The sequence below is a fragment of the Chiloscyllium plagiosum genome, unplaced genomic scaffold (genome assembly GCF_037043375.1).
Source record: "Chiloscyllium plagiosum isolate Xiang-an unplaced genomic scaffold, Cpla_swu_hap1 HiC_scaffold_46, whole genome shotgun sequence".
Classification (NCBI taxonomy): domain Eukaryota; kingdom Metazoa; phylum Chordata; class Chondrichthyes; order Orectolobiformes; family Hemiscylliidae; genus Chiloscyllium; species Chiloscyllium plagiosum.
In genome coordinates this window covers 21,421,146-21,439,834 of record NW_028270184.1, presented here as the reverse complement: position 1 = coordinate 21,439,834, position 18,689 = coordinate 21,421,146, and positions in this window count along the sequence as shown.

Sequence of the window (18,689 nt, the reverse complement as noted above, 5' to 3'; positions counted from 1 at the left end):
ACAGCCCATTTTTATATCTCAAACCCTCTATTCCTGACAACATCTTGGTAAATCTTTACTGAACCCCCTCCAGTTTAATAACATCCTTCCTCTAACAGGACAATGAGAATTGCACACATTAATCCCAAAGAGGCCTCATCACTGTCCTGTACACGTTCAATATCATGGCAGAACTCCTATACTCTAAGGTCTGAGCAATGAAGCCAAATGTGCTAAGTACATTCTTAGCTACCCTGTCTAACTGTGATGCAAATTTCAAAGAACTATGTCCCTGAACCCTGAGGTTTCTCTCTGCTCTACAACACTACCCAGGGCCCTACTGTTAAGTCCTGACCTTGTTTGCAATACCTCACGTTTATCCAAATTAAACTCTATCTGCCAGTCCTCAGCCCATTGACCCAGTTGATCAAGATCTCTTTGTAATCTTGGGTAACATTCTTCACTGTCCGATTTACCAATTTGGTGTCATCCACAAACTTACTAAACATGCCTCCTACATTCCCACCCAAATCCTTTCTATGAAAGACAAACAGAAGTGGAGCCAGTACCGCTCCCTGTGGGACACCGCTGGTCACAGGCCTCCAGTCTGAAAAACAATGATCCATCATCACCTGCTGTCTTGTACCATAAATTACTAATCCAATTGGCAAGCCCATCCTGAATCCCATGTGATCTAACTTTACTAAACTGTTTACCATGCAGAACTTTGTCAAAGGCTTTACTAAAGCCTAAGCAAACATCATCTAACACTATGTCCTCATCAATCATTTTGGTGACTTCTAAAAACAATCTCAATCAAGTGAGTGAGACGTGATTTTCCTCACACAAAACCATACTGACCATCTCTAATCAATTCTTTCCTCTCCACCCTGTGTAAATCCTATCTTTCAGAATCACCTCCAAAAACTTACCCACCACCAACGTGGTACAAATATTTCTGCTCGATGCCGGATAATTTTCTCTCTAACTTCCCATAATGTCCTGGGACACACTTGTTCAGGTCTTCAAGGTTTCTCTATCTTTATGTTTTTTAACATCTCCAGCACTTCCTCTTGTGGACAGTGAACTGTTTCTAAAATGTCAATATTTATTTTTCTGATTTCTGTTGCTTTGATTTCTTTCAATTTCTTTCCCAACAATAAAAGCTGATGAAAAAAATTCATCCATATCTCTCCCATCTCTTGAGGTTCAATACAAAGGCAATCTCATTGGTCTTTAAGGGGTCATACTCTCTCCAGTTGCTCCCTCATGGTTCATGTATTTATAGAATCTCTTTGGATTATCTTTAACCTTACCTGCTAAGGCTATTTCCTGTCCCCTCTTTGCCTTCCTCATTTCCTTCTCAAGAATGCCCCTAAACTCTTTATACTCTTCAAGACATTCTGTTGATCCCAATTGTCTCTCTCGTTGATTATTTTTGATTCTCGACTTGAACTTCAACATCTTTATTCATCCATTGTTCCCTAACATTACCAGCCTTGCCTTTCACTCTAACAGGAACAGAATGTCTCTGAACTCTTGTTCTCACACATTGGAAGGCCTCCCACTTTTCAGTCATCCTTTTCCCTGTGATCAGTCTGCTCCAATCAACTTTTGAAAGGTCTTGTTTCATACCCTTTCATAACCATTTGCCTTACTCCAATTTAGAACTTTAAGTTTTAGGGAAGACATATCCTTTTACATAACTATTTTAAAATTACTGGCATTATGATCACTGGTCCAAAAGTGTTCCCTGACAAACACTTCGGTCACTTGCCCTGCCTTATTTCCCAAGAGAAGGTCAAGTTTTGATCTGTCCGTCATAGGAACATTTATATATTGATAAAGAAAGTTTTCTTGCAATTGAATAAATTCTTCAGATCAAAACCTTTAACACCATGGCAGTCTGAGTCAACGTTTGGAAATTTAAAATCCCCTCCTATTACAACTTTATTATTCTAACTTAGCTATCTACATATTTGTTTCTCAATTTCTCTCTGACATTTGGGGAGCTGATAGTACAATCCCATCAAGGTGATTATCACTTTCTTATTTCTAATTTCAACCCATATATTCTCATGAAATGCTCCCTCAGAAATATCTTCTCCAGATACAGGAGTAATATTTTCCTTAATCAAAAATGCCAGTCTGTCCCCTGCCTTGCCTCTTTCTATCCTTTCTATACTATCCAAAACCCAGAACATTGAGCTGACAGTCTTTTCCATTCCTCAGCTTAGTTTTTGTAATAGCAATGACATCCCAGACCCATGTTCCCTTAGGTGCTCTGAATTCATCAGCCATATCCAAAAGACCTCTTGCACTGAAATAAATGCAGTTTAATTGTTCAGTGTTCCTTTGTTCTCTGACTTGTTTTTGTTTCTCTTTTCTAAATAACTTGCTGTTATCTGATTCAGAATCATTGTCATCTTTCTTTCTATTTTCACTGTTGTTCAGAAAGCCCCGCCCCATCTCTCCCAAATCTTACAATCTCCTGAAATAGAACGAGCAAATCTCTCCACCAGGACATTGGTCCGGTTGAAATGAAACTCGTCCTTTTAAACAGGTCTTTTCTGTCCCAGAAGAGATCCCAATGTTCCAAGAAAGTGACTCCCTGCACATTGCAGCACCGCGTCAACCATTGATTTCTCTGCCCTGTCCTTTTATTCCTTCCCTCATTCGAACTTGGCGCCAGAAGTAAACCAGAGATTACTATTTTACATATTCTGTTTTTTTAACCCTCTACCTAACCAGTTATACTCACTCTGTAAAGCCTTAACCATTTCCCTGACTATGTCATTCCTATAAATATGTACAACAATTTCCAGCTTCTCACTCTCCCCTTTGACAATCTGCTTCAAATATTTTGAGAATCATTTACCCTGGCACCAGAAAAGCAACGTACTCTCCAAGATTCACACTCACTACCGCAGAATCTCCTGTCTGTGCCCCTCGCAGGAGAGTTCCCAGAAACAATTATTCATTTAAATCTTGACAAACCCATTTAACATAAAATTCATTGTTAGTTCCAAGGTCTGATGACGACTTCTATTTTTCTCATTCAACAACACCCAAAATGGAATATCTGTCTGAGAGAGGAATAGCCACAGGAGACTTCTAAACCAGCTTCAAATCTTTCCTGACGGACAGTTATCGATCTGAATGATCTTGCTGTGTAATCACTTCGCTAAATCTCCTAGTCATCACACTCAATATCTCTTGCAGGCCATCAGTAACATTAATCCAAAAAAGAAGATGCTCTCTTTAGCACCTTAAATATATTATTAAAACTACCTTTCCTTACCCACAGATTTAATATGAAGCATGCAAAGAAAAATTAAAAACATAAATATTAAAAAGAAATCAAACACTTAACTGAACAAATGAAAAAAACAACTCGTCCTCAAATAATCCAACATTCAGTTTTCAATGTCCAGATAAAAAGAACTCTCCCGAGCCGTCCCTATTCAGGCCTCTCCACAAGCTCCGTGTATAAACAATCTGTCCTTCATCAAGTACATTTTTAACTTGATTGCTTTCTGAAAACTCACCCACCACTGACAACAGGTTCACCAGTCTATATCTCCCTGGCTTTTCCTTATCCCCTTTCTTAAATAATGGCGTCATATTAGGAAGGGACCTTTACCCTTTCTCCGTCCTGGATCTCTCCATCTACATTTCCAGCGACAGACTCAATATGGACATCTATTTCAAACCCACAGACTCCCACAGCTACATGGACTACACCTCCTCCCACCCCTAATCCTGAAAAAATGCCATCCCTTATTCCCAGCTCCTCCGCATCGGCCGCATCTGCTCCCAGGAGGACCAATTCCACCATCGAACATCCCAGCTGTCCTCCTTCTTCAAGGACCGCAGTTTCCACTCCCACGTGGCCGATGATGTCCTCCAGTGCATCTCCTCCACTTCCCGCACCTCCGCCATTGAACTCCACCTCTCCAATCGCACAAAGGACAAAACCCTCCCCCCAGTCCTCACCTTCTACTCCACTAACCTCCGGATACAACACATCAGCCTCTTCCATTTCTGCCACCTACAAACAGACTCCACTACCAGGGATATATTTCCCTTCCCACACCTTTTCAACGTTCTGCAAAGGTCATTCCCTCCGCGACTCCCTTGTAAGGTCCACACCCCCCACTAACCCACCCTCCACTCCCGGAACCTTCCCTGGCCACTGCAAGAAGTGCAAAACCTGTGCCCACACCTCCCCCCTCACCTCCGTCCTAGGCCCCAAAAGATCCTTCCACATTGGACAGAGTTTTACCTGTACTTCCACACACATCATCCACTGTGTCCATTGCTCTCGGTGTCGTCTCCTCTACATTAGGGACACAGGACGCCGACTTGCGGAATGTTGCAGAGGACAACTCTGGGACACACACTAAACAACACCACCACTCTGGACCTGAACACTTTAACTCCCCCTCCCACTCTGCCAAGGACATTCAAGTCCTGGGCCTCTTCCACCTCCAAACTTGAGCCACCCAATGCCTGGAGTAAGAATGACTTATCATCCACCTTGGGACCCTGCAACCACATGGGATCAATGTAGATTTCACCAGTTTCTTCATTCCACCTCCCCCCACCTTATCCCAGATAATCTCCAACAACAGAGAATCAAACCATCATCCTATGATATTCAATGGGGTTACCATTACTGAATCCTCAACTGTCAACATGTTGGGGTAACCATTGACCAGAAACTGAATTGTATGAGCAATATAAATACAGTGATAACAGACCAGTTCAGAGACTCAGAATACTGCAGTGAATAACTCAGACAGGATTGTGGTGGAATACTTGGCACCAGCCGGGATAAAAGATCCCACTTGATTGCCACGACATCCACAAACATCCATGTTAGTTTCAGCACTGACCCACAGGAGCAGCAATGTGCACCAGCGACAAGGTGCCCTGTAGAAATTCACAGAAGCTCCTGAGACAGCACTTTCCAAACCCACAACACATTCTCAACAACCACTAGGAATGGGCAATAATTGCCGGCCCAACCAATGGTGGGCACTGGGTTTTAGGTTTTGTGAGTGTAAGCTGGTCGGGTCCAGGCAGTAACGTGTTTGTTGTGAAGAACTGAAGAGAAATGCTGTTTGGAACAATCTGTCAGTCTTTCAGAGGCATGGCCTACATACATAGCAACACACAGACACTGACCTTCATATACCAGATTACTCACACATGAGATAGGTGGAAGCAATTTAAAATGTATTTGAATCAGGATTGATGAATATTTGGAAACACACTTAAAATATTGTATTGAAAATGATTTGGTAAGGAAGTTAGTGACCAAATTGGATATTTTCAAAGAGCTTGAACTTTATAATTATTTGATTTTGGGTGGAATATCCAGGCACATTTGTACACTTTGTTTTCAACAGATTTCAGTCTGAAAATTGAACCAAACTAATGGGTGGATCTGTGTGCATTGGACAATCAAAGTGGACACGGTTGGTATTGTAGAACAATCACTGGACACAAAAGGTTAACTGTGATTTCTCTTCACAGATGCTGCTGAGCTTTTCCAGCAATTTTTGATTTTGTTTCTGATTTAAAGGATCTGCAGTTTTGTTTTTGGATATGGTCCAAAGATTTATGAATTCAATAATTAGACTTTGCAGTTAATGGTCAGGACAATCTGGAAATCATTGACATTCTGGCTCGAGTCACAGACAGGGATGTTGGTTGGGATTAAGCTGGTTGGGAGAGAGATTGACTGCAGCATGAAAACACAGATTATCTCAATGCTTAAAACATTTACAATTATGAATAAATTATTCAAAATGGTTCTTGCCATGTTAGTATTCCTGATAATTGATTAAAATTATTGAAGCTTTGTAAATCCGGGTGAGAGTTGCTCCCTGCACTTTGTGATGGAAGATGTTACGTTCTGGTCCAGTGGTCGCCATTACACAGACACTCGAACATTGGTGTCTCTTATTAGGTCAGGTGTTAGGAATGCCCTCTGTGGTTTAATTCTGATTTGTGAGGGCTTTTGCAGTGCAGTGGCAGTGTCCCTACCTCTGAACCACAAGGTCTGTGTTCAAATGCAAACCTGCATTGAAGGTGTGTTTCTAGGAAGGAGAGAAGGAGGGGCAAGAGAGGAGGGGAGTGGTGTTTTAGATAAGGGAAAACGTCATGGCAGTACTTAGAGAGGATATTCCTGATGGATCATCCAGTGAAGTTGTATGGATGGAACTGAGAAAAATGAAGGGTGTAATCATATTGTTGGGATTACACTCTCGCCCCACCCTGCGCGCCCCCCACCCCAAATACTCAGCAGGAAATTGGGGAGAAAATACGTGGGGAGCTCGCCAAAGGCTGTAAGAATGATAGGGTTGCAAGAAAAGGGGATTTTAACCTTCCAAATATGGACTGGGAATGGATTGGAGAGCTTACTGGGTATATTCAGGAAAATTTTCTCAATTAATATGAAGGCGGTCCTCCATGAGAAGGGGCAAAACCCAACCTTCTCTCAGGAAATAAGGCAGGGCAAGTGACTGAGGTATTAGTCGGGGGAGCACTAACTGCTATTCGATTAGTTTTAAAATAGCTAAGGAAAAGGATAGACTGGTCGACAAGTTAAAGTGTATGGAGCTGACAGTGGGGTCTTTGGACATTACAATCTGTAAGTGTGATTTGTAGAAACCTTTTCTGAGTCTTGTAAATGAGAGTGAGATTCACTCTGCATTCAGGTCTCTGTTATTCTTTACAAGCCTGATGGATTATGTTCATTTACTAAATGCTTATCTCTATTTATGATTGTAATTGAATCTTTAATATTGCAGTGTACAAATAATTTTCGATGTGGTATATCAACTATAAAGAACCTGACCTCTAATGGGAGTATCCATTTGAATTGAATAACTTGCGTGCCTTCTGAACATGGAGCGAACCTACATGATATAAAACAGAAAGTGCTGCAAATACTTTATATGTCATTTGGAGAGAGAAAAACAGAATGAATGTTTCTTTCATCAGAGAGAGTGACTGAGAATTGCCAGCAGTCTCTATGTTTATTTAATATTCTCAGTATCTGGATTATCCAGCTTTTCAAATGATAAATCTCCATAATGTATTATTGGAGGCTGGGGTTTGTTAACAGACCAGTTTGGAGAGAAATATAAATCATTTCTCTCTCTCTCTTGTTCTGTTTGAGTGTTCGAATAAAAATGTCACTGGAAAGTGGGATCAGAGTGGGACCAAACACTGTCTCTGTCTGAGCCTGTGGGAGTGATGACCCTTCTGTGTCTCTGTATCTCTGTCAGTGATAATGTGAGTGTGTGTGAGAGGGAACTGCCTGCATTGTTACTTGAGTCTGAGCGGGAAGGTGGGAAGAAGAGCAGAAGGGAAAGGCTGTGCTGGTCGAGAGAGCAGGAGAGGCTTAAATGACACAGTAACAATATTAAACAAAATGTTGCAAGGAACAGGGTCAGGTTGAGGTGGGAGAATGGGAGAAGAGAAGAAACAAATGATTGGGGTATAAATGATCCTCACTAACTGTCATCTAAAAACAAACAAAACAAAAGAAAATGGTGACAGAGGTAAGAAGGTGAGGTATTCTGTCATGTCCCCCTTCACTGTTTACAGGATACACATTTATTCTCAGATTCTGAATGAATTCTGTCTTTTTTATCATCATTAACTCTCGCTTTGCCAGTTACTCTCAGTTTTAAAGGATCTTGTTTCAGCAAGCGGGCCTTGAGTCAAGCAACCGATTCATTGAATTTACAGAAATTCTGTTCCAGCCCAGTTTCAGTGGGAAGACACGGGGAAATGCCCTCTTTCTGTTGATGTGGTGGACCTTTCCTCTCAGATCCTGAGAACGTCGCATGAAACAAAGAGTCTGTAACTGACGAGCAATCTTTGTGCACTGGACATGACAGAGATAGTTTGTGGTGAAGAGGCTGGAGGATACAGAGAGAGGGAGAGGTGGAGCTGTAGGAGGTGATTACAGAGATAGGGAGGCGGGGCAGGGTCTGGAGGTGGTTACAATGATAGGGTGGTGTTTCGGGGCAGGGTGATGTCACAGAAACATGGAGGAGTGCAGGTCCTGGAGGAGGTTACGTAGATAGGGATGTTATTATTCCTGATCAGCCAGCACTCCCTACACTTACAATCCTTGCCCTTCACCCTAACATGAACATAGTGTCCCTGAACTCTCAGTATCTCATTTTCAAAGGCTTCCCATTTTCCAGCCCTCCTTTTACCTGTGAACAATCAACTTTTGAAAAGTCTTGCCTAATATATTCAAAATTTCCCTTACTCCAATTTAGAACATTAACTTCAGATCCAATCTATCCTTTTCCATCACGATTTTAAAACAAGTAGAGCTTTGATCTCTGACCCCAAAGTGTTCCCCAGCCCTCCATAATTTCCCAAGAGAAGGGCAAATTTTGCTCCTTTTACAAGTAGATTCACCCACGTACCGAATCCAGTGACAGGGACACAGTGGGGTCAGTCTGCTCTCCCCTGGGTCAGTGACAGAGACACAGTGGGGTCAGTCTGCTCTCCCCTGGATCAGTGACAGAGACACAGTGGGGTCAGTATGCTCTCCCCTGGGTCAGTAACAGAGACACAGTGGGGTCAGTCTGCTCTCCCCTGGGTCAGTGACAGAGACACAGTGGGGTCAGTCTGCTCTCCCCTGGGTCAGTGACAGAGACACAGTGGGGTCAGTCTGCTCTCCCCTGGGTCAGTGACAGAGACACAGTCGGGTCTGTCTGCTCTCCCCTGGGTCAGTACAGAGACACAGCGGGGTCAGTCTGCTCTCCTTTGGTCAGTGACAGAGACACAGTGGGGTCAGTCTGCTCTCCCCTGGGTCAGTGACAGAGATACAGTCGGGTCAGTCTGCTCTCCCCTGGGTCAGTACAGAGACACAGTGGGGTCAGTCTGCTCTCCTTTGGTCAGTGACAGAGACACAGTGGGGTCAGTCTGCTCTCACCTGGGGTCAGTGACAGAGACACAGTGGGATCAGTCTGCTCTCCACTGGGTCAGTGATAGAGACACAGTGGGGTCAGTCTGTTCTCCCCTGGGTCAGTGACAGTGACACAGTGGGTCAGTCTGCTCTCCCCTGGGTCAGTGACAGAGACACAGTGGGGTCGGTCTGTTCTCCCCTGGGGTCAGCGACAGAGACACAGTGGGGTCAGTCTGCTCTCCCCTGGGTCAGCGATAGAGACACAGTGGGGTCAGTCTGTTCTTCCCTGGGGTCAGCGACAGAGACACAGTGGGTCAGTCTGCTCTCACCTGGGGTCAGCGACAGAGACACAGTGGGGTCAGTCTGCTCTCCACTGGGTCAGTGACAGAGACACAGTGGGGTCAGTCTGTTCTCCCCTGGGGTCAGCGACAGGGACACAGTGGGTCAGTCTGCTCTCACCTGGGGTCAACGACAGAGACACAGTGGGGTCAGTCTGCTCTCCACTGGGTCAGTGACAGAGACACAGTGGGGTCAGTCTGCTCTCCACTGGGTCAGCGACAGAGACACAGTGGGGTCAGTCTGCTCTCCACTGGGTCAGTGACAGAGACACAGTGGGGTCAGTCTGCTCTCCACTGGGTCAGTGACAGAGACACAGTGGGGTCAGTCTGTTCTCCCCTGGGTCAGTAACAGAGACACAGTGGGGTCAGGCTGCTCTCCCCTCGATCAGTGATAGAGACATAGTGGGGTCAGTCTGCTCTCCTTTGGTCAGTGACAGAGACATAGTGGGTTCAGCCTGCTCTCCCCTGGGTCAGTAACAGAGACACAGTGGGGTCAGGCTGCTCTCCCCTCGATCAGTGATAGAGACATAGTGGGGTCAGGCTGCTCTCCTTTGATCAGTGACAGAGACACATTGGGGTCAGTCTGCTCTCCTTTGGTCAGTGACAGAGAGACAGTGCTCTCCTTTCCCCTTCCACTTGTTGATGGTGGTGATGATGTATGCATTTGGACATGCGACTCGGCAGAGTCATGCTCTTGGAGAAAGTGAGGATTGCAGATGCTGAAGATCAGAGTCGACAATTGTAGTGCTGGAAAAGCAAAGCCAATCAGGGAGCATCTGAGGTGGAGGAGAGTTGATGTCTCAAGCATAAGCTCTTCATCAGGAATGGGGTTGGGGTTGGGAAGGGGGTGGTTTAAGGGGGCAGCGATTTAAACGGGGGGGGGGGGGGGGTGAGGCTGGGGAATGGTACCTTGGAATGTAATGGGTAGATGGAGGTGGGGGTGATGATGATAAGTCAGAAAGGATGGTGAAGCAGACAGATGGGAAGGAAGATGGACAGGTTAGGCAATTCAAAAGGACTATGCTGCGTTGGATGGTTGGATCTGTGATAAGGTGGAGGGAAGGGAAATGAGGAAACTGGTGAAGTCTACATTGATCCTGTGTGGCTGGAGGATCCCAAGGCGGATGATGAGGCATTCTTCCTCCAGGCATCAGGTGGTTCGGGTTTGGTGGTGGAGGAGGCCCAGGACTTGAATGTCCTTGGCAGAATGGGAGGGGGAATTAAAGATTAGATTCCCTACAGTGTGAAAACGGACCCTTCAGCCCAACAAGTCCACACCGACCCTCTGAAGAGAAACCCACTCACACCCATTTCCCTCTGACTAATGCACCTAACACTATGGGCAACTTACCATGGCCAATTCACCTAGCGTGCACATCTTTGGAATGTGAGAGGAAACCAGAGCACCCAGAGGAAACCCACGCAGACAATGTGCAAACTCCACACAGGCAATCACCCAAGTCTGGAATCAAACCTTGGACCCTGGTGCTGTGAGGCAGCAGTGCTAACCAGTGAGCCCACAGAGTGATGGGGCTGCTTAGTGACTGTGTCCCAGAAAGAAACTGAAGACGGACAGAATCTTTGAAGAAGCGGAGTCTGGGTGGGTTACACATTGAAGGGTCCATGTGGATTTGTTGGGCCAAATGACCTGTTTCCACGCTGTCAGTAATCTAATCTAAAAATGTTCTCTGCATCATTCCATAAGTCGGTGTCCTGTGTCCCCAGTGTAGAGGAGACCACACCGAGAGAAACGGACAGAGTAGATGGTGTGTGTGGAATTACAGGTAAATCTCTATCAGATGTGCAAGGATCCTTTTTGGGCCTTGGATGGAGGTGAGGGGGGAGGTATGGGTACAGGCTTGCACTTCTTGCGGTGGCAGGGGAAGTTGCCAGGAGTTGAGGGCGGGTTGGCGGGGCGTGTGCACCTAACAAGGGAATCACGGACGGAATGGTCTCTGTGGAATGCTGATAGGGGTGGGGATGGAAATATATCCCTGGTGGTGGGGTCTGTTGTAGGTGGCAGAGGATGACATGTTTTATCGGGATGGTGGTGGAGTAGAAGGTGAGGACCAGGGGGGTTCTGTCCTTGGTGCGATTGGATAGCTGGTGTTCAAGGGCGAAGGAACAGGAAGTGGAGGAATTGCACTGGAGGGTACCATCGATCACCTGGGAGGGGAAACTGCGGTCCTTGAAGAAGGAGGCCATCTAGGATGTTCGATGGTGGAATTTGTCCTCCTGGGGGCAGATGTGGCGGAGGCGGAGGAAATGGGAATATGCCAATCCAAAGATGTGCAGTCCAGGCAAGTTGATCATGCTAAATTGCCCTTAGTTTAGGTCCGTTAGTCAGGGTAAATGTTGGGGATGGATTACTCTTTGGAGGGTTGGTGTGGACTTGCTGGGACAAAGGACCTGTTTCTACACTGTAGGTAATGTAAAATACAATCATATAAGGTGCTATTGAAAGCTTCTTCATTTTCAGATTAATGTGAAAGAGATATTGAGGACGATGATAAATAGATTTAGTGAATTGGTTACATAACAAGATCATTCAGACAGATAACTGTCCGTCAGGAAGGGTATGAAGGTGGTTTAGAAGTCCCCGTGGCTATTCCTCTCTCAAACAGATATTCCATTTTGGGTATTGTTGAATGAGAAAAATAGAAGTGGTTGTCAGATCTTGGGCACGAACAATGAATTTTGTGTGAAATGGATTTGTCAAGTTTAAAGGAATAATCGTTTTCGGGAGCTCTCATGTCAGGGACACAGACAGGAGATTCTGCAGTAGTGAGTGTGAATCGAGGATAGTACGTTGCTTTTCTGGTACCAGGGTGAAAGACGTCTCAAAATGTTTGAAGCAGATTATCGAAGGGGAGAGTGAGAAGCTGGAACCGGGAAAGGGTTAAAACTTTACAGAGTGAGTACAAGTGGTTAGGTAGAAGGTTAAAAAAAGTAATAGTATGAAAAGTAGCAATCTCTGGTTTACTTCTGGTGCCAAGTTCTAATGAGGGAAGTAATAAAAGGACAGGACAGATAAATCAATGGTTGACGAGGTGCTGCAATGTGCAGAGAGTCACTTTCTTGGAGCATTGAACCACCGTGCTGCCCTTTTCTAGCACCATTCTGATTTTGACTCTAACCTCCAGCATCTGCAGTACCCACTTCTGCTGAATGGAATAGACTGGCAGCTCAATGATTTTACAGAAAGAATAGAAAGAGGCAAGGTGGGAGAAGGACTGGCATTTTTGATTAAGGAAAATATTACGACTGTAATTAGGGAAGATATTTCTAAGGGATCATTTAGTGAAAATGTATGGGTTGAAGTTAGAAATAAGAAAGGGGTGATCACCTTGATGGGATTGTACTACCGGCTCCCCAAAAGTCAGAGGGCAATTGAAAAGCAAATATGCAGAGAGATCTCGAATATATGTAAGAATAATAAGTTTGTAATAGGAGGAGATTTTAATTTTCCAAACATTGACTCAGACTGCCATGGTGTTAAAGATTTTGATGGTGAAGTATTTGTTCAATTGCAAGAGAATTTTCGCTATCAATATATAAATCTTCCCACGAGAGACAGATCAATTCTTGAACTTCTCTTGGGAAATAAGGCAGGGCAAGTAACTGAAGTGTTAGTCAGGGGTCATTTTGGACGAGTCATCAACTAATAATTTTAAAATAGTTATGTAAAAGGATAAAAGTTAAAGTTCTTATTTGGAGTAAGGCAAATGGGTATGAAAGGGTATGAAACAAGAACTTTCTGGAGCAGAATGATCGCAGGTAAAAGGATGACTGACAAGTGGGAGGCCTTCCAATGTGTGAGAACAAGAATTCTAAAGCATTCCGTTCCTGTTAGAATGAAAGGCAAGGCTGGTAAGGTTAGGGTGCAATGGATGAATAAAGAGGTTGAAGTTTAAGTCAAGAATAAAAAAAAACATCTATTAGAAAGACAATTGAGATCAACTGAATGTCTTGAAGAGCATAAAGAGTTTAGGGGCATTCTTCAGAAGGAAATGAGGAAAGCAAAGAGGGGATAGGAGATATCCTTGGCAGATAGGGTAAAGATTATCCGAAGAGATTCTATAAATAGTGAGTGAGGGAGCAACTGGAGAGAGATTAGGATCCCTTGAAGACCAACGAGGTTGTCTTTGTGTTGAAACTCAAGAGATGGGAGAGATAAAAGTGAATGTTTCACATCAGTTGTTATTGTTGGGAAAGAAATGGAGGCTAGAGAAATCAGGGAAATAAATACTGATGTTTTAGAAGCACTTCACAGTCCAGAAGAGGAAGTGCTGGAGATCTTAAAAAAACATGAAGATAGATAAACCTTGAAAACCTAATCAATTGTGTCCCAGGACGTTGTGGGAAGTTAGAGAGAAGATTGTCAGGCCCAGAGCAGAAATATTTGTATCATCTATAAACATGGGTAAAGTACTGGAGGACTGAGGTGTGGCTAAAATGTCATTGTTTATGAAGGGATGTGAGGAGAAGCCTGGAAACGATCGACCTGTGAGTCTGACCTCAGTGTGGTTCCTCGGCCCTGGGTAGTGTTGTAGAGCAGAGAGAGACCTCAGGGTTCAAGTGCATAATCCTTTGAAATTTGCATCACAGGTAGACAGTCTGGTTAAGAAGGTGATTAGCATGCTTGCCTTCATTGTTCAGACTTTTGAGCATAGGAGTTCTGACATTATATTGAATTTGTACAGGATGTTGATGAGGCCTCTTCTGGATTCAGGGCAATTCTCATTGCCCTGTTATAGGAAGGATATTATTAACCTAGAAAGAGTTCAGTAAAGATAATTACCAAGATGTTGCCAAGAATAGAGGGTTTGAGATACAAAAATGGGCTGTTGCATTGGAAGGTGAGGGGTGACCTTATTGATGTTAAAAAATCATGTGGGGCATAGATAAGGTGAATGACAAGGGTCTTTTCTCTCGGGTGAGGACTTCAAACCAGGGGGGTATATTTTTAAGGTGAGAGGAGAAAGATTGAAAAGAAGATGAGGGGCATCATTTTGACGAGTTCATGTGTGGAATGAACTACCAGAGGAAGTGATGGATGTAAGTACAGTTACAATGTTTAAAATAAATTTGGATAAGTTCATGAATAGGAACGTTTGGAGGGATATGGGCCAAGCACAGGAAGTTGGGAATAGTTTATGTTTTGGAACATGGTCAGTGTGGCCTGGTTGGTCTGAAGAATCTGTCTCCGTGCTGTATGACTCAATGACTCCATGACATTGTGGTAGGCAGTCAAAAGACATGTTAGTCTCTGCACATGCTCACGGACACATCAGGGGGGAAGGGTGTATTGTCTAGCTAACATCAATTGTTACAGCTAACCTGAGAATGCAACTTTAAAAAAAACGTTTTGTGATTTACACATGAGAGAAGTTAAACTATCAGCTCCCTCTATCCGGGAATTAACTCCCCCAGGGATGGAGCATAGCCAGAGTCACTATAGTGGGATTAGAGGGAGGTAGGGGAGGAAGGGAGGGGGGAGGTGTGAGAGGATGCAGCAGGTAAACAGTTTCATCCAGTCTGCCTTTGTCTACTCCTGCTTTGCATTTTATTGTCTTGGAATGAAAGCCAAATGTATTTTCAAACTGATCAAATTCCTTTTGTCTTTGGGGTTTTCTCCTGATCAATGTGAAAGTCTCAGCTTGAGATTGCCAGGAATCAACACAAGGAAGAGAAAGGAAATAAAGTAAATTATTGTTGAAAATAAATGTGCAATCAAAACACACATAACTCTTACAGTATGTTCTTTCCTCTTTCTAACAGGAAACTTCTCATGTGTTTTAATTTGCCCAGATGTGTTGCTCAGAGAATTCAGTGAGGAAGAGTGGACAGGAGCCTGTCGTTGCATTTCCCTCTCTGGCCTGCAGTGAACGATTACACCTTCCTCCACATCATTTATTTTTCACCCCACTTCACTCACTGAGAACGGATTACTTGGGATAAATGTAGCTTTTGTGTACATTTAATTTCTCTTTGGGTTTTGCTTTTGTTGTCCCACTTCCTACGGATTTTTGCAATTTGCAATCAGCACTTTACACTGGCTTTACACCTCCAGTCTCTTTCATTTTGCTCCTCAGATGGAGTCATTCCCTGCCCATGAGGAAAGGAGTGTTATCATGTTGCTGCTCCTCCTTCTCCTTTCGGTCCATTCCTCACATGGACTCCTCGTTCTGTTTCCTGCTGCACCTAATGTTGGATTGATTCACCAATTGAATTATTGTTCTAACTGGATATGTCACGGCATACTTTAACTGGTCTCTGAAATGTTTCTGTGTCACCACATAAATAAGGGCATTTGTGCAGCAACTTAAGTTCCTTAGCATGTATCCAATCTGAACAAAGAGACTCAAAGAAACAGAATCCAAGAAATAACCAGCATTAAAGAAATATAAAATATGCAACAACCAGAGAAGTATGAAGCTGGCAGATATGGCAAAGAGTACAATCACAGAATTCTTCCTGCTCTCCACTTCTGGATCATTCTCTGTTTTTCTCTGACCTCTCAGTTCCTTCCGCACCTTAATGGCCTCGAAGATATGTCTGACAGTCAGAATGTTGATAAAGCCAATAAAAATGAATGGGAACAATGGTGTTAAAAAGTCTCAAGATATTTAAAACTTGTCCACCGAGGGTCATAAAGATAACTGTACGTGACATAACAGTACCATGGAACATTGTTGATCATCTTTCCAGGTTTATACACAAAGGAATATTCTTGAAACAAAAGAAGATGCAGATTGTTGCTAGAACCCTCGTTGCAGTTTTCCCTGCGCAATACTTAGTTTTCATCTCATGAAAACAAATGGCGACAAATCGATCGAAGGAAAAAGCAATGGTGAACCACGCAGAACAATCAATGCTCAAGCGGTTGAGGACATAGAGAATGGTACAAACGGGAGTGATTTGCAGGAAACACAGTGGATAATAATAACGTTGAAATCGGCGAAGGATGATATAAAAAACAATGAACAGTAGATCTGACGTTGTCATGGCCACCAGGTAGCGAGTGCTGCATGTAGTAAGGCCACATTTGCCCCGAGCTAAGATTACAATCACCACTAGACTAACTGTAAGAGAAAGAAAAAAGGGACTTGAGGTTATTAATCAAACATTCTCTCTACCTGAGCCCAGACTGTAAGTAATGACACAAAGATAATTGCTGTTCCATGTCATATGAAGTTAAAGAATCTGAACCATATCATCGCATTCTCTCTAAATGAATCATTTGCACATTTAAAGGACATGGGGAAGAACATGAGCACCAGATTACTCACAGAAACACGGTCATATACTCAAAGAGTTTTAGGTTTAGCAGCAGTCAATTTCATCTGCTTACCGGGTTATTCTGACTTGCTGGCATTTCCCATAAGGCCACAGCACCCACACAAAGACACCTGGGATCTTTGTAAAACAGAATAGCAGACACCTAATATGGACATTGATCACAACATTCCTCTATTTGGTTTTGGAGTCTCCACAGTTCAGTTTACCTCCAGAATTCGATATCCACACTGTATGAACCACAGGGCTGGGCATTTAATCACAATATGGATGAACAAATGATAGGGTATTGAGTCCCTTTCCCATGAAGGTATTCAGCAGTGAATTCAATCACCATGCCCCAGGTTGGATATCCACTTTAATCAGAAAAACTGCAACATTTGCCCAAGATAGTACAGCACAGCCCTCATGCAAATAAAATCTGAATCCCCACAACACTGGTCATGGTAACGCTCTGGTTTAAAAAGCAGACACTTTATCTGGGATGAAGCAAAGCTTCCTGCCTGATGTCGAGGCCTATGCTCCCAAGCTTCTCTCCACAGCCCTCTCTTTGCGAATGGAGATTCCCCCTCTCAGATTCGGAGCGAATTCTGGGGCTAGAATACCGCACAGTTTACCCCGCATTCTCCATGGAGTTCACGAAACTTGTACCCACAGCTTTGCATTGCAGACTAATAAATACTTATCAAAATTGATAGTCAAAGACAAAATAACATTCTCAAATGAATGCACTTTCACGAAGACCATTATTGTTTGGGGAACATCAAAGTGTAACAGCAACAAAGGGCAACGAAGGAAATATCCTGTTGGACAAAGTTGTTTGATCCTCTGTGGGAGATCCGCTGCCACAACACTCCAGATCTTAGAGTTTGTCCTATTAGACACTGTACCACGGTACTGTGCATCATCTTACAAATGGCACACTGACATGTCTGTTTAAAAATCAAAGAATTCAACAATACACTTCATAATTGGCCTCCTGTTCTCAACAACCCTCCCAGTGATCTGTCCTCACAAATACGATGCCGTCACACATCCACTGACTGATGAAAACACACAAGACTGTCAAGCACATCCTTGCTGACCATCACTTATCACTCCTGATGACTTGAGTTGATACGGCATGGTGCTGGAAAAGGTAGAGCAGGTCAGGCAGCATCCCAGGAGCAAGAAAGTCCATATTTTGGGCATGACTTCCCCCACCCCACCCCCCAACCTGCCCACGATGGAATAGCACCTCCCGCAAATAAAATCTGAATCTATGCAACATTTATCACTTTAACTGTCCTGAAGAAGGGTCCTGCCCAAAACCTTAACTCTCTTGCTCCTCGGATGTTGCCTGACCTGCTGTGCCTTTTCCATCACCATGGTCTATCTGCAGCCCCCATTGTCTCCTCATTCCTAATGACCTGCTGAACCCACTCATTACCCTGTTGTATCTGGGCTCCCATTTGGAGCAAACTGCCTGAGCAAGATCCACCAACACAATCCCTTTCCATCAAGGAATGGGAAATACTAGGTGTCACTGAGAGGTGTGTTATTGCAAAACCCATCTGACTTATAGCAGGCTGTGAACTACCACAGAGAGAGGGTGGTCTTACAGAAACTTTCTAGACCAAGCAGGGGTGGTGCTCAGCCAAACTGCATCAATGTGGCCTCAGTGTAAACCCATTCTGCACAGTATAGGGAAACACACAATGCTGTTCATTACTGAGGAGCCTCTGAACTGACAAACTATTTACTTTAAACTCACGAAGTGAGGACACTATTGTCCTCCTCTTACTGCCATCAGGATTTGCTTTGCTAAATGGAAATATAATAATTTATCAGTTGTTGGTAGAAATCAGGATAATTCAATGCAGAAGTTTATGTAAGTTAAGTTGTTACAAGACCTACCAGGAACACCAACGACAGCAAGGATGGTCTCATATACTCTACCAATGCTTTCCCTGAGAAGATGCATTTCGTTGTGTGTGATACAACCTTTCCCTTCCTGCTGCCCGCTATGTGTCGAAATCAGAGAATTCTCTCGGAGATGGAGCTGACACAGTTCCAGAGACTTTATTTTATATTGTGTGGTATCTCCACTGGGAAACTGTGATTACACCTTCAATTTTTTTAACATA